The sequence below is a fragment of the Haliaeetus albicilla genome, chromosome 24, assembly GCF_947461875.1.
Source record: "Haliaeetus albicilla chromosome 24, bHalAlb1.1, whole genome shotgun sequence".
Taxonomy (NCBI): domain Eukaryota; kingdom Metazoa; phylum Chordata; class Aves; order Accipitriformes; family Accipitridae; genus Haliaeetus; species Haliaeetus albicilla.
In genome coordinates this window covers 7,893,241-7,907,311 of record NC_091506.1, presented here as the reverse complement: position 1 = coordinate 7,907,311, position 14,071 = coordinate 7,893,241, and the positions used below count along the sequence as shown (strand labels likewise).

General features: G+C 41.7%; 1 protein-coding gene across 27 annotated transcripts in view; it reads right to left on the bottom strand.

Annotated features, from left to right (window-relative positions):
- MAGI1 (membrane associated guanylate kinase, WW and PDZ domain containing 1) overlaps positions 1 to 14,071 on the bottom strand; it is a 356,106-nt gene that overhangs the window by 160,406 nt on the left and 181,629 nt on the right. The window lies entirely within an intron of this gene.

Here is a 14,071-nt window from a genome sequence, read left to right as displayed (position 1 = left end):
CGCTTTACTTTCGGCATGCGCGGCCGTCCGGGGAGCAGCTACATTTCTACCCCAGATGAGCGCATCCATCCCTCTCGAGGTCTCCTTCCTGCCCCCTCCTCGGCTGAGCCTCGGGAGAACAATGCGGGGACAGACATTTAGCAACACCTGCTGTATCGCATTAATATGCACAGGGATGTATTGATGGTTTTTCCCATCCAACACTAAGACCGCATTGTTCGGGGCGATCCATCAGTGGATCGCTTCCCCCCCCCCCCCCAACGCCGGCCCCACAAGCCCCCTTCTGACATGTCCCCTTGTCTCCCAGCCCGGGCTGACGACCACGTTTTGGAATGCACTTCATTAAATCGGAGCTGCCCCATTCCAACCTGCAATGCGGAGGCAGTACAAAGCGAGCGCCACGCTTCCTCCCGCATTTCTTTCAAAAGCCCCATTGTTCAGCAGGCATCTGGTCCTGATCTCAGCCTATTCGTGCCCATTGACCCCGCTTTTTCGCAGCACACCCGCTCGCCAACGGGCCTCACGTAAAGCCTGCTTGATGAATTAAAAAGCAGCACTAGCCATCTGTCCTCCCAGGCTGGGCTAAGGCTGTACAGCTCCGCTCCGCAGCTCTCTCCCCAACCCCACAGCCTCCCGTTCTAACCCGCTCTCGCCTTACACACGCAACCTGCAGCTGAGGAACCGCTGGGTTCGCTCAGTAAACACAGACCTAGCTTATCGCATTTGCTGCTTTTCGTTTCTTACGTTAGCATCTACGGAAGGAAAAAAAAAAAAGAGAATACAACAGAACATTCTCACTTGCCTGAGTCCTTCGAAATTCAAGCACAAATACAAGATTAATCCTTCCTTTGTGAGGTCTTGCCTTTAAGTCGTGGTATGTAATGATCCTCAGCACTGCAGCAGAGGGGAATAAAAAATGCAGGGATCATAAGCAGGGGGAGGACAGGGCTTACTTACATCAGGGTTTCTGCCACATGACAATAGGTTTGAGAGGGAAGAATAAGCTGGCAGCAGCAGCTGACAGTGCAAAAGGGAGAATGCAGAAGCCTGCCTTTTATATTATTGGTGACATTTCTAACACATGACAACAATTTCCATCTGTATTTAAGCTGGGAGTGTGAGGAAAAGAGCATTACATCACGACTCCTCTATTCCTAGGGGCTGTGGAATATGTAGGCCAGAGGGATTAAAAAGCACCTGTGTATGCTGGAGATGTGAAATAGCATGAGGCAGATCCCCCCCCAACCCTTCTTTCGCCCTCACCTTTTAATTTCTCTATCACCTTCACTGAGCTGCTCTTTGAGAATATGCCCAGGGAAGTGCAAAATGGTATTGTCCTAGTCTGCAAGGCACGAGAATGGGGGAACTATGTGAATATGTATTTCTAGCTCTGTCTCTCTCCGTGTAGGAGATACAGCACTCATTTTTGCAAGCAATCAGACAGAATACAGAGCATTTTTCTGTTTTCCGCTGTGCTTCTCCCAAGGGCTTCAAGTTTGTCGTAAAGTACCAACTTTCATCTTCCTTTTAAATCTGCAGGGAATTTCAGTGACAGTAGCAATGATTTTATGAGGTTTTTTTCTTTCTTTTACAGCCAACACATGCCTGTATCTTTTTAAAAGTAAACATCAAAAACAGGGGCCAAAGATATTTTGGAACAAGCACTTGACTGCTTCAGAGCCAGCAGGTGTCCGTCTTGGACGCTTTCCACATATCTCACAGGACAGGATTGCTTAGATGCAGTACTGAAATCCCAGGGGACTCCAATCTCGCAAGGAAACCTGCTCCCCACAGCTCAACGGCTGCTTCGCCGGGGCTCGCGTGGCTCCACCGAGGCAGGCAGGGATGTTCCGATCCCAAGAACCTCATGGGAGGTGCTGCTGGGGTGGGCACAGGGTGCTGTGGGCCCCCCCCGGTCACTTAGTCCCACGGACCAGGGCTCGGGCACAGTGGGGACAGCAGCCACCACTGCTGCTCCAGCAAGCAGATGTTTTGAAGCACACCAGCTAACAGCCATCGCTTGCAAAGCGGCTCGGTACGGGTGTGGAGACTGGCGACAACTCGCAAGTTTACAGCACGTGTGCACGAGGGCCAGGCAACGTAAGGAAAAAACATCATCTCTATTCCACCACCAACCCCAACGGCGCAAACAGAGCAGCTGCTCTTGCTGAAGTATCCAATCCCCAAAAGTGTTGGAACTGGGTAGGGGAAAAACACCACCGAGAGACAGCAAGATTTATATTACCTTTATAAAAGAAATGGCCACACACAAACAAGAGAATGACCTGATTACAAATATATAAAACAGTCTTAATTTTGTAGGACAAATATTTTCATGAAAAGACCATCTGGCCCAAGGTGCTGGCCCATTATATGTCCCTTGTTTAAAAAGAAAAGATAAAAATTCTAGGTCGTTTTGGGGGTGTGTGTCTGGTCAGCTCACAGTCCCCGTAGGAAGTCCCAAGCCTTTGATAATGATGGGTTTAGAGTACTGGGTACAGTAAATTTGAAGACTGCAATATGAAAATAAATAACTCTCAATTCCTTGCCCCTCTCCTTCATGTCCACAAAATAAAAAAATCTGCACGAGCCACAGTGAAAACTCTCTCACCAGATGATACTTCAATGAGGCAGCACCTAAATGGGACATTCCAGAAAAAAGCCTCTTTATTAAAAAAAAGAAATGAAGCATTTTACTTTACATTTATTCAGAGATGCAGCTCCCCAATAATTTATGAAAATTCTTTCATAAGATTGAGGGGGGAACAATGAAATTACTTATTTTTAATCTGGGGTTTAAAGGCTTTTTCTCTTTCCAAAAAAAAAAAAAAAAAAAAGTCCCCCACACAAAGAAAGAAATTCAATGCAAACCTCTGTTTCTGTATCATGAAAGCCCCTTCAAGCACCAGAGTAATCAATTTCTCAGAGCTTGTGTGGTCTACAGCAAAAGCCAAAGAAGGTATTTAAGTTTATACAGCCTTCAGCATTTTGATGACTTGCTTTTGAAATACAACATTGTTTAAATCTCAGATCATTTTTACAGTTAGTTATGTCTTAAGAAAATGATTGCTGTCAGTAGAAAAAATAGAAACAAAGGAGAATAAATGAAATTCAACCTGGTTTTGAGCTGTTTGCCCATTCTAAAATCAGAGTAATTCAAACTTGCATCATGAAAACTGTTACAATCGTAATTACAGCTCCCTTCGTTATATTATACCCAGTCTTATTTTAGCACCAAACGCTTTGGCTCATACTAACAAAGAAAAAGTATTAAATAAGAGCAGTGCTCCGATGCCAAGCACCACCAGATAAGCATCCACACAAATTTACAGGAACAGTAAAGCAAATACTTTGTCAGATGCGAGAGAACTCTCTACCTTTTCTTGAGCAGAAAGTCAAAGGCAAACCATAAATCACTTCAGGATGGGGAAAGGAGTCCTTGTCCTTACGGTAACCCCAACTTCCCACCATGACAGAAGACCGTCTTGAGACAAGATTTTACAGCTGGGATTTAACTCACAGGGTGGAAGAAGTGTGAGATAGAGCACTCTTGTAGGTAGGAACAAACTTCTCCAACAGGCTTCTCAATCTTTCATCAGTACATTTTGGATCCAATTCACTTACCATGTGGGAACAGCAAATGGGGAACAAACTGTGAATTCAAATAACTGTAAACTCAGCAAGATGTGGAAATAAAACACAGATGGTGCACTTCAGATTAAGGGTCAGCGTTTCAGCATCGCTTTCCACTTTTACATTCTGATAGGTGATGTATAACAACCACCTCCTCCTCGAGACAGCGCTCTAATTAAACCATGAGTCACTTAGGAAAACAAGGAGGCAAGTGATACCTCCACGGAAGCCTTCCTGCCAGTCAAGAGGAGCTAAGGTTACTTTGTTAAGCTGTGGCTCATGGTTTGGCTGCTTGAGGATTAACGTTTGGGAGTGGAAGTTGTCCCTGCTGGACAGATGCAGATGAAAAGAGTTTCTTCAGCTTTTCCAGCTCCCAGGGCTGCGGCCGCAGGGCTGTTCTGCCTGGCAGGGCTGTGCCCAGCACCCAGCAGAGCCGCTGCCACAGCACCCGCTTGGTCCCCTCTTCACGACCTACATCTCCAGCAAGGTTTTGCAGAGGCTGCCCTGATACCTGTTTGCAAAAGCCAAGAACACACCAACTGCTACTAGCGTTACCCTGTACCAACCCTTATAAAGGGCCCAGCACTGAAACACCTCCGGAGATCTGCATCGTGCTTGCCTGAACATTGGGTTCATTCTATTCTCTAAAGCCAATTTTGCCCTAAATCTCAGGAATGGAATTTAGGATGACTTTATTCTTGCTGTGAAGTGTTAATTGCATGCCCAGGGCCCTCTAGGAAAGGGGCTGCTTGTAAGCACAAGTTCAAAGAAAAAATAAAGGTGTAAGTACAGATTAGATAACAGAAGAACTATAAATCTATAGGAGCTTGAAATGCCAGATAGAGAGGAGCAGTAGTGATTGTAAGGTGACTATTAGCTTCAAAATATGCCGGAGGTTGTTTATCAGATCAGAGTTAATGAGGGAGAAATCTAATAGTACTATAATATTAAATTTACCATTTTAATGGTATCATCAATGTTCTATAATGTGGGCAATTTACAGAATGCCTGTCAATGTGATTCTCCAGTGTGGTTAGTTACACAGGAGCAGCACTATCGCATCTCATCAGCTGTTCCCTTCTAGAAAACACCGGGTGTTTTGCAGAGGATTGCAGACAGCTAAGTGAGATAGCAAACTATATATTTAAAATTACAGGAATGCAAAAATGGGAAAGATCTTTATGAGCATTGTGGAATGTTTACATTCCTGAAAGAACTGGGTCCAGCTCTGCCCCACTGCTTAGTCCAGCCTTCCTACTTCTGCACTGCCACTTAGTGTCCTGCTGGGTTTTCCTCAACTCTCTTGCACACTGTGCTGGTTTTGGCTGGGATAGAGTTAATTTTCTTCATAGCAGCTAGTTTTCAGGGCTCTGTTTTGGATTTGTGTTGAAAACAGTGTTGATAATTCAGAGATGTTTCAGTTACTGCTGAGCAGTGCTTACCCAGAGCCAAGGGCTTTTCTGCTTCTCCCCCCACCCCACCAGCGAGGAGGCTGGGGGGGCACAAGGAGTTGGGAGGGGACACAGCCGGGACAGCTGACCCCAACTGACCCAAGGGATATTCCAGACCATATGGCATCATGCTCAGCATACAAAGCTGGGGAAGAAGAAGGAAGGGGGGACGTTCGGAGTGACGGTGTTTGTCTTCCCAAGTCACGGTTAGGCGTGATGGAGCCCTGCGTTCCTGGAGATGGCTGAACACCTGCCTGCCCATGGGAAGCGGTGAATGAACTCCTTGTTTTGCTTTGCTTTGCTTGTGCGTGTGTGTGTCTTTTGCTTGCCCTATTAAACTATCTTTATCTCAACCCACGAACTGTACCTTTCCCCCCTCAATTCTCTCCCCCATCCCAGCAGGGGCAGAGGAAGCAAGCAGCTGTGTGGTGCTTAGCTGCCAGCTGGGGTTAAACCTTGACACACCTCTTACAACACTTGCTGCTCTTCCCAAAACCTTACATACCTGGATTTAGGAGAGCTGAAAATAACCTCACTATTCAAATACATTTTCAGCTCTCATGTATTAGCCCCCTCTGAACAAAAAAAAAAAAAACAACACCAAAACCCCCACACCCTAGAAAACCACGAACAAAGATGGCAGTAAGGGCTCAGAAACTAACAGGAAATGAAAAGAGTCAAAATATCCAGTTTCACATTTTTTATTACTAATTCAAGACCTGTGAACAGTAGGAGATGGTAATGCTGCGTTTATAATTATCCATCTCCTCACGTATTCAAGGAAGAGCTTGCTATAAGTAGCAGCTTCTTAATTTGGAGTTCCTCCTTCCCCTGTCACCTGCCGTAGCCCCTCAGTTCTGAGGTTCTCCAGTTCAAATCCCTAATACAGCAAAGATTACCTGCACATTTTTAGCATATGACAATTTCCCATTAAGTAGCTTGAAATTTGGTAGAAAAAATTCCATACTGTAGTGGCAGTATTTGAGTTGCCATAATGGTCTGAGGTAAAAATGAAGTATTATCAATTTATCTAATAAGGGATACTGCTTCTTCCTACAGACCTCCTTTCACCAACATCAACATTTGTTTACTGTTTTTTCACCTGGTAAATGAAGTATTAAACCTGAAGTTTAAAGAAAAAGTGCAGGTAGTGAATGAATGATGAAGTAGGAAATATAATTCAATAGCAGATGATGCTTCCAAGGGTCTTTGATGTTTTTCTCCACCTTCAGCTCCAAAAAGACCCTGCAAGTCGAACTGCTAGATCACTACCCACCTGATTACTCCATGGTACACGTCTCATTTTGAAGATACATTAGCCTTTCAAGGAGCCATTTATTAAACATTTCCATTTAAATAATAATTTTCACAATCCTCAGTGAAACAGATGTATTCTCTCTTAAATCAGTAATTAAGAGCAGCCTGGGACATTATGAAGCCCTTTAAAAGGAATTCAGGGAACTAGTGTCCCCCTTAAACAAATCTGTTCTGGCAATGACTCAGGAATCTTGACTTCATAACTCAAAGCTCTAATTATTCAAGAGGACATTATAAAAAAAAGGATACATCTAGACTGTTATGACTAATAGAAAAGATGTATTTCTCCTTCAATAGGGGCAGAACTAGAAACATTTGTTTTATTTGTTCTACTTTCTTATTCACTGGGGGTGGGGGAGAAGGAAATCAATGAAGATTAATTTACAGAGTTATTCCTAGTAAAGGTACTGGATATGACTCTCCCCAAAGAAAACCAGCTAGCAGAATCTAAACAGCTTTATAAATGATTACACGGCTAATCTCCTCTCTGCTGAAATAAAGAGAGAAAGGATTTAGAGGACAAATACAGCACGCTTTATGTGAAGAAGCATGGTAATGTTAAAAAAAGGGTAATTGTTTGAAGATGAAATGTAGCAAGTCTGCATCCCCATCAAACCATCAGGACCTTGCATCTGCCATTGCCCTCCTGGGCTCAGAGACTGAATAACAATATATGTGACTGGGAATCACGCAGGCGTTTCCTCCTCTGCAATGCCACTGGTTTTGCCCACACTACATTGCAGGTACCACACTGGACCAGAATAATATCATATAAACAAGATTTTCAGATGTCCTCTTTTCAGTACTGACATCTTTGATGAAGGAAGCACAGGATTTCTGTAACTGTGAAACCAACATGCAAATCAACACATCGAAGCACAAACGCACTTACACAGAGCAATGGGTGCTTTCTAGAGGGAGTTAATTCTGGAATACCAAATGTGAATCCCAAATGTAAATGTGAGTTGAAGAACAAGTTAAAGAACAGCTATACATTTAATTTTTCCTCATTCTAAACTGTTCCTTTTGCCTGGACCACTCATTCTCTTGGCTTGTAGCATAATCAATACACTGTAAACCTTGAACAGATACATGGTGGTAGTTGAAAAGAAATCAAACTGCCTCTATGAAATCAAAAGCTGGGTTACTGCAGCCATCACAAAAGATCTAATCAGGAGCCTGGGAGATCATATGAAAAACTACGGCAGGACAGAGCCAGTTTTGAAGTAAATAATGTGGGGTATTTAATCTCCAACCCTTCAACCTCCAAACAGCAGTACCTGCTCTCAGCTCTGATTTACCCTCTGCTTTCCCAGAGACTCACAACCTTAGAAACCTTTATGTTTTAAAACATATGCACAGACATTGTTTGCACTACCTAAATACCCACTCGCAGATGCTTTGCCATAGTACAAAGCAACCGCAATGAAAAAACGCAAAATTAAGTACACTAGGGTCTAACAAAGAAAACAAAGAAAACTAGCCGTGTAATCTCTTCCCACACTTCTTACCCAAATCTCCTTTGGCAAGTGGCATGGGAGAGCCTATAAGGCTGAGCTCTTCTGCTTTGTACTGTTCTCTGGTGCCTCATGCAATTTCAACTGGGTGTACAGTGAAATACAAAAAAGCTATTCCTCACAAATGGGTAAGCAGATGGAGCAATATTTGCCATCATAAGTGTTTTTATTTCCAAATGTTAAAAAAAAAATATATATATATATATATATATACACCAAATAGTTCCACTGGCACAAAATGCACTATTGATCTGAAAGGACAGACCAGATGGAAAGAAGGTCTGAAGTCTCCTAGATTAAACAGAAATTACTGGCTATAGAAAGGCACTAAACTACAGAAATATTGGCCCTGTTGCTCAAAGCAGGGCATTTTTCTCTCTCAAAAGTGAAAACACATCTGGTTCACTAATATGTGAAATAATTATATCCCTGAAAACTGCAGGGGACTCCACTGCAATTCAGCACTCCTGGTAACACAGCTACAAGGATTTTCTAAATGCACTGGTTACATTCAGGATACAGCCCCTGCTGAAAATACGGGAAAAAGTAAATGTGTCTACATTAGCTGGCATGGAAAATATGTCTCATATTCTTCAGAGTTAGATTAGCTCACAAGAAAATGTTCTTGAGAAAAATTATCTTTAAATACTGCTGGTACCTGTATGTTGCACCCTAGTGATAAGGACACTGTTTTTAAAATATTTAAAACTTTTTCCTAACATAAATCTTGTAAACAATTAATTATTTTTCATGTGTTAAAAAAAGGATCAGCTTGCTGTTCATCACCTTATCAGTGTGGGCCTTCAAATGAATATTTCATAGACACTGCAACTTTTTCTCATTACAAAAGCAGAATTACACCTCTAGGAAGGGAACAGCAACAAAAGGTACTTGGATAATAAATACGGCTGCAGGTCTGGAAAGCTTTTGAGAATACAAAGAACATTTGTGTACATAAACTGATGATTTATTGCCTGTGAAGAAAAATAATGTACACTGTCAGTGATTATGTTTATCCTTAATAAAAATTTGTAACTAAAAATAACTTCAAAATTGTGACGCAAATATCCCCACATGTAAAAACACATGCATTTGTAACATAAAGGTCTTTCTGCTTCACTTCAACCATTTTTCCCAGTATACTGATACACTATTATACTCAATATTCTAAAGAAAAGAACCTTCTGTAAGCTGCTTTGCATATCCTTTCTATCAATTCATTCTGAAGTTCAGAAATACTTATGGGGAACCCAGTGCTACAGGACTTTAAAAGCTATCCTGGGAAATCACCTAAATCTGTATGTTTGACAGCAGGTTCATCACCCCCCAGCCCATTTAGTCTCTCTGGTCCTCCATTCACTGTAAATGATGGTGGTTATGCACGTAGCAGCTTATCCAACTCCTGGAGCAACTAAACTACCCTTTGGTAGTTCAATTACCTATGAAAACATTTAATGCAAATAGTAAGATTCAATGTGCTCTTCTACATCCACTGACTAAAGTTTGTCCTATAAATACTGTGAAGTTTCCATATTCAATATTATTGGTTTTCCTCAGAAAGGAGACTTTTCCTCTGCACCAGCAGATCGCTTGGAATAAAGAAACTTATTCTCAAATTTCCCACTGAAATATGAGAGAGCTCAGGCCAGTCCGGTGCCTGGGTGTCGCTGTCTTTTTCTAAGCCTCCTTACAGATCACTCAACACTTACTTACACTATTGATTTTCATCCATTTCTTTCCATTTTGCTCCACGTTCCCCTGGAAGACTAACCACAACAATTGGAGCTACTGTTCTGTAATTGAAGACAGAGGAACAGATCAAACTCTGGGAAGGTGACAGAACAGACAGCAGAAATGAAAGTGGTAAATCTCTAACATTAAACTCTCCAGCCAATTAATCCCAGGGCATGTACTTGTTTTGGGAAAGTGAATAAACTGTTGAATGATGACCTCCTGAGGTTTTAAAAGCCAATTTTGGGAAGAAGAGGAAGAAAAAAAAAAATTGCCACAGAGTGTCTAGCCTGACATCTAAGACTTAACTCTAGGCTAGCCATTACATTGTCCCTGTTTCATCTGCCATCAAAAAGACCTTGCATTTTCCAGAGTTTTCCTTCGTAAGACTGCAGCCTGGCAAAGAAAGGAATTGCACAGTACCAAAATAAGACAAATGCAGAATATACATGAATAGGGAAGGGACAACTGATCTGTTATTTCAGTCACGCCTGCACCAGGTACACTGTTTTGCAGATGCCAGATCCACCATAGCTGCCTCTGCATGTCACACAGGACTCAAACAAGTGGAGAATCAAATAAACGTGCTCAAAGGAAAAAAAAAACACATGCCGAGATAAGCTTTATGGAAATAACATCATCTCTCTGATTCTTCTCAATACACTGTGAAAAGAAAAATGCTGTCAGGTTTTTGAGAATAAGCAACTAGGACAAATGGCCAGTACTGCTTGTTTATTTTAAACAGATGCCCTCTACCATCATTTCAAAATGAGGAAGAAAATCCTGTCTGTTCAACCTTCCATGAACGGTGGTTTAGACATGTTGCTGCACTGTAATGTTAAAGTTGCTATTGTATGTCTTTCTCAATTAACATTATTGTACAGATATCCCAAGGTAAGGCTACTTGGAAACACCTATTTAATGGATATATTCTTACACGTACTTCCAACTAATCATATTTTCCAGTAAGTAAATCTTCACATACACCAATCCTGTTTAGTGGAGTTCTGGTCCTAAGAAACACTCTGTGAAACCTAATGCCAGGATGTCAACACACTCTACATCACGGACTCTCAGCCTCACCTCAAATCAGACGTAATGCAAGTCACATCAAGTTCTGTTACCAGAGGTGGACTCAGACATGCCACAAGGTGCCTCAGCAAGATGCCTCACACAGTGGGTAAACCTGCCCTTTTGCTCTTAAGTGTTTAGGCTGGCAAAATTGAGCTGGAATAAGTGAAATCCACACTAGAAATAAGCTGTGGGCAAAGTCTCTGTATCAGTCAAAGCACTTCTGGTACAGTCATGGCCAATCAGTAATCACGAAATTGTTGCCAATTCCGTGTCTACTCCAAGCTCAATGGAGCCATTAACTAGCCCACAAATAGAGCATTATTTCTGGTGATCTTCATTAGGCGCATCAGAAAACAGGAAAAATGTGGTGCTTCAAAACAAAACGAGGCAAAGGGGATAGCTTGAGACTGGACCAACATCTTGCTAATCTGGATGATGTATTTGAGGCTTTTTTCTAGTTTTGACAGTGGATCGTACATGCTAGGAATGAGAATAGTTATTTATCTGAACGTGTAAAGAGAATAACTTTTGCTCAAGTTTAAGGTGCTGATTTTTCTTAAGCAGAAGACAAAAATACTCTTAAAGTCTCTGACCCAGCATGTGAAGCTAACAGTGAAATGAGAGCATCAGAAAGAAAGTAAAGGAAATTTCAACACACAGTTGGTTCAGCTGAAATAAAAGCTAGTTCAGTGGCTGAACTGCACTAACTCTTTCAAAGATTTGTACATTGCAAATGCATGGCTTCCTTAGCACTTATGCACCATCCAAATGCATAAATAAGGCGTCCTGCCTCTCTTCCTTACCCTGGCTCAGTCCTAGATTAGGATGCTGAAGTTGTAAAAACCAGAGGAGAATGCTTTGGGTCCGTAAATAAACCCGTGGGTTTGGTGTGATAGTAATAGCAGAGCACTCACAACAGCATGACAGCCAAACTTGAAGGCCACCTGAAAGCTTGTCACAGCTGTTGTTTACTACAGATCTTTGCAGAAAAAATCAGCTCCATGGGGAGCAGAGAGCTGAGGGTATGAAGACTTGGAGGAAGCGTGCTGGAAGGGCAGAGGGCACTGAGGAGCAGGGGAGGACTTCAGCTTGCAAAAATAACCATGTGGTTCATCTGCTTCTTTCAATAATACTTCACTTTTGTGTCCATTTCAAGGTCTCATTTCTTTATGATAGCTCCCACGTTTAGGGAAGAAGACCTCCGGTCTCTCAGAAAACCATCTCTGTGTCACCCATTTAGGCAATGCTTATATCCCCTTTGGGAGCTGACTTCATCCCACTCCCTTACTCTCAATTGTTCACCAGAAAATAAAGCAAATTCTTAACCAACTCTCCTAAAGTAAAAATCTAAATGATGCTTAAGCAGTGTGTCATTATCATATGAAATAACGAGGTCAAGTCAAACTTTCTGCATCTTTCCTCCCCTCTGCTTGACCTCTATCTTCTACAAAAGGCTAGAGCCGTGTCTTCACTCAGTTCCCGAGTCAGACAAGCACGCAACTGTGTGGGAAACAGAAGCCCTCCAGGTTTTCTCACCGCCTGTACCAAACTAGTCAGAGCTAAACCACATGGGATTCTTACTAGAATTTCTGGGGAAGAACTGGTTAACATCGCCTTTCTCCATTTTGCATTTACTAATTATCACTTCATTCAGCCCTTATTTTAGTGCAACAAAAAGCAGCTGTCAGGCCAAGCGTGCTCACTCCAAGTGACCTTGTGTTCTTGTTTGTGTTTACCACATAATCAGCAGAGAATTCCATTTTCAAAATACAAGACTTCATAATCCATTAGTACTAGAGATTGGTCCAGGACTCTGGATTTACTGGTCACGTGTACCAAGGAATAAAAATATGAGTGTACAGCTAGATTAATCTCCAGACCTGTAAAGCATCCCAACCAACCGTGCATGCAGCACTCTCATTCAAATTCACGTATGAATATTAGCACCATTCTTAAAAGCTACCACTAATACCATCCCCACAGCACATGAATTAAAAATTAAATGCTACCTGCTTTACAACTCAGAAAGTATGGAGACACACAATCACTAACTCCACTTCTCAGATTTTCCATTTGTTTCAGAAATGGAACATAAGCACTGATGTTCTTATTAATACATCAACAACCTATATTTCCCCCAGCTATTTCTAAAAGGCAGGAATCACTTTCACTCCTCTTAATTTTAAATTAAAAGTCTTTAGTGAGTCCAAGCAGTTTAGCTCACCATCAAGTTCAATAAATCAGAGAAAAGAATCAATGGAAAGCATTTCAAAACGTAACCTTGGTAACGCACAAAATGCTTCCACAGAACTTACACTCACTTGCTTTATTTGCTGCTTTAGAAATTGGAATATAACACATAGGCAGAAGGACATTAGCATCACGACATTGCATCTCTCGAGCCTAACATTGCACGTGCTCTCCTAGAAGGCACTTTTCGCAGTACGCTTTAAAAACCTGCAGCCTGGCAAGTTGGATGATTGAAAACTAATCATATTTCACGTTGACAAAATGGAAAATGGAAGTGTTCAATACAAAATAATAATCCATATTTATTCTTTATGTCCGTGCACAGCAGTTTAAATGTAATTTCGTCCATGCTTTCCACTGATAAAATGAGAATAAACTCAATGGTGATATACAGCATCTGCCATTTGAAGAATCAACATTTGTCAGCGTTACCACACAATTTTAACCATGGTCCTACACAGTTCTCCTGCATGCAACACTTAGACTGAAAATGGCTATTACGCCACATACCATTATGTGATATTTATTGGCAAATACCAATTTTTGAATAGCAACTTCATTATTCAATATTTATATAAGTCTACCAGGATAAACAACCTCTGATTTATGTTGAGATAGCAAACTTCAAAATATTTTGCTGCTTATCTCAGTACTCTGTAACTAAGATGTCTACTAGTTCTTATCCCAGCCTGATCCAAAAGGCATACCATTATTCCCACAGCTCAAAGTTAAGCAGAAAAACCTTTCTTTAGAATAGCCTCTCCTGGCAGCTGGAGAATGCCAAACAGAGGTGCAATGAAGTAGTATCATTCTCCACTCTTCATACATCTTCCCAAAATGCCAAGGACAGTCTAATTTTGAGTAAAGATTCTGATCTTCTAAAGATTACCACCCTCCAAACTTCTCAGTTTTCCTCCTGGTTGTTTTTTTTGAGTGAAAGAGAGCATTTCTTTCTCAGCTTCACTAACTCTTGCTGCTTATCTCCTACTTGAATTGAGCATGACCTTGCAACAGTGGCAGTTGCCTGCTACAATGGCACCCAGCCATAAAACGCTGTTCAATTTCACAAGTTAAATAAGCATCAGAAATAAAGTTCTG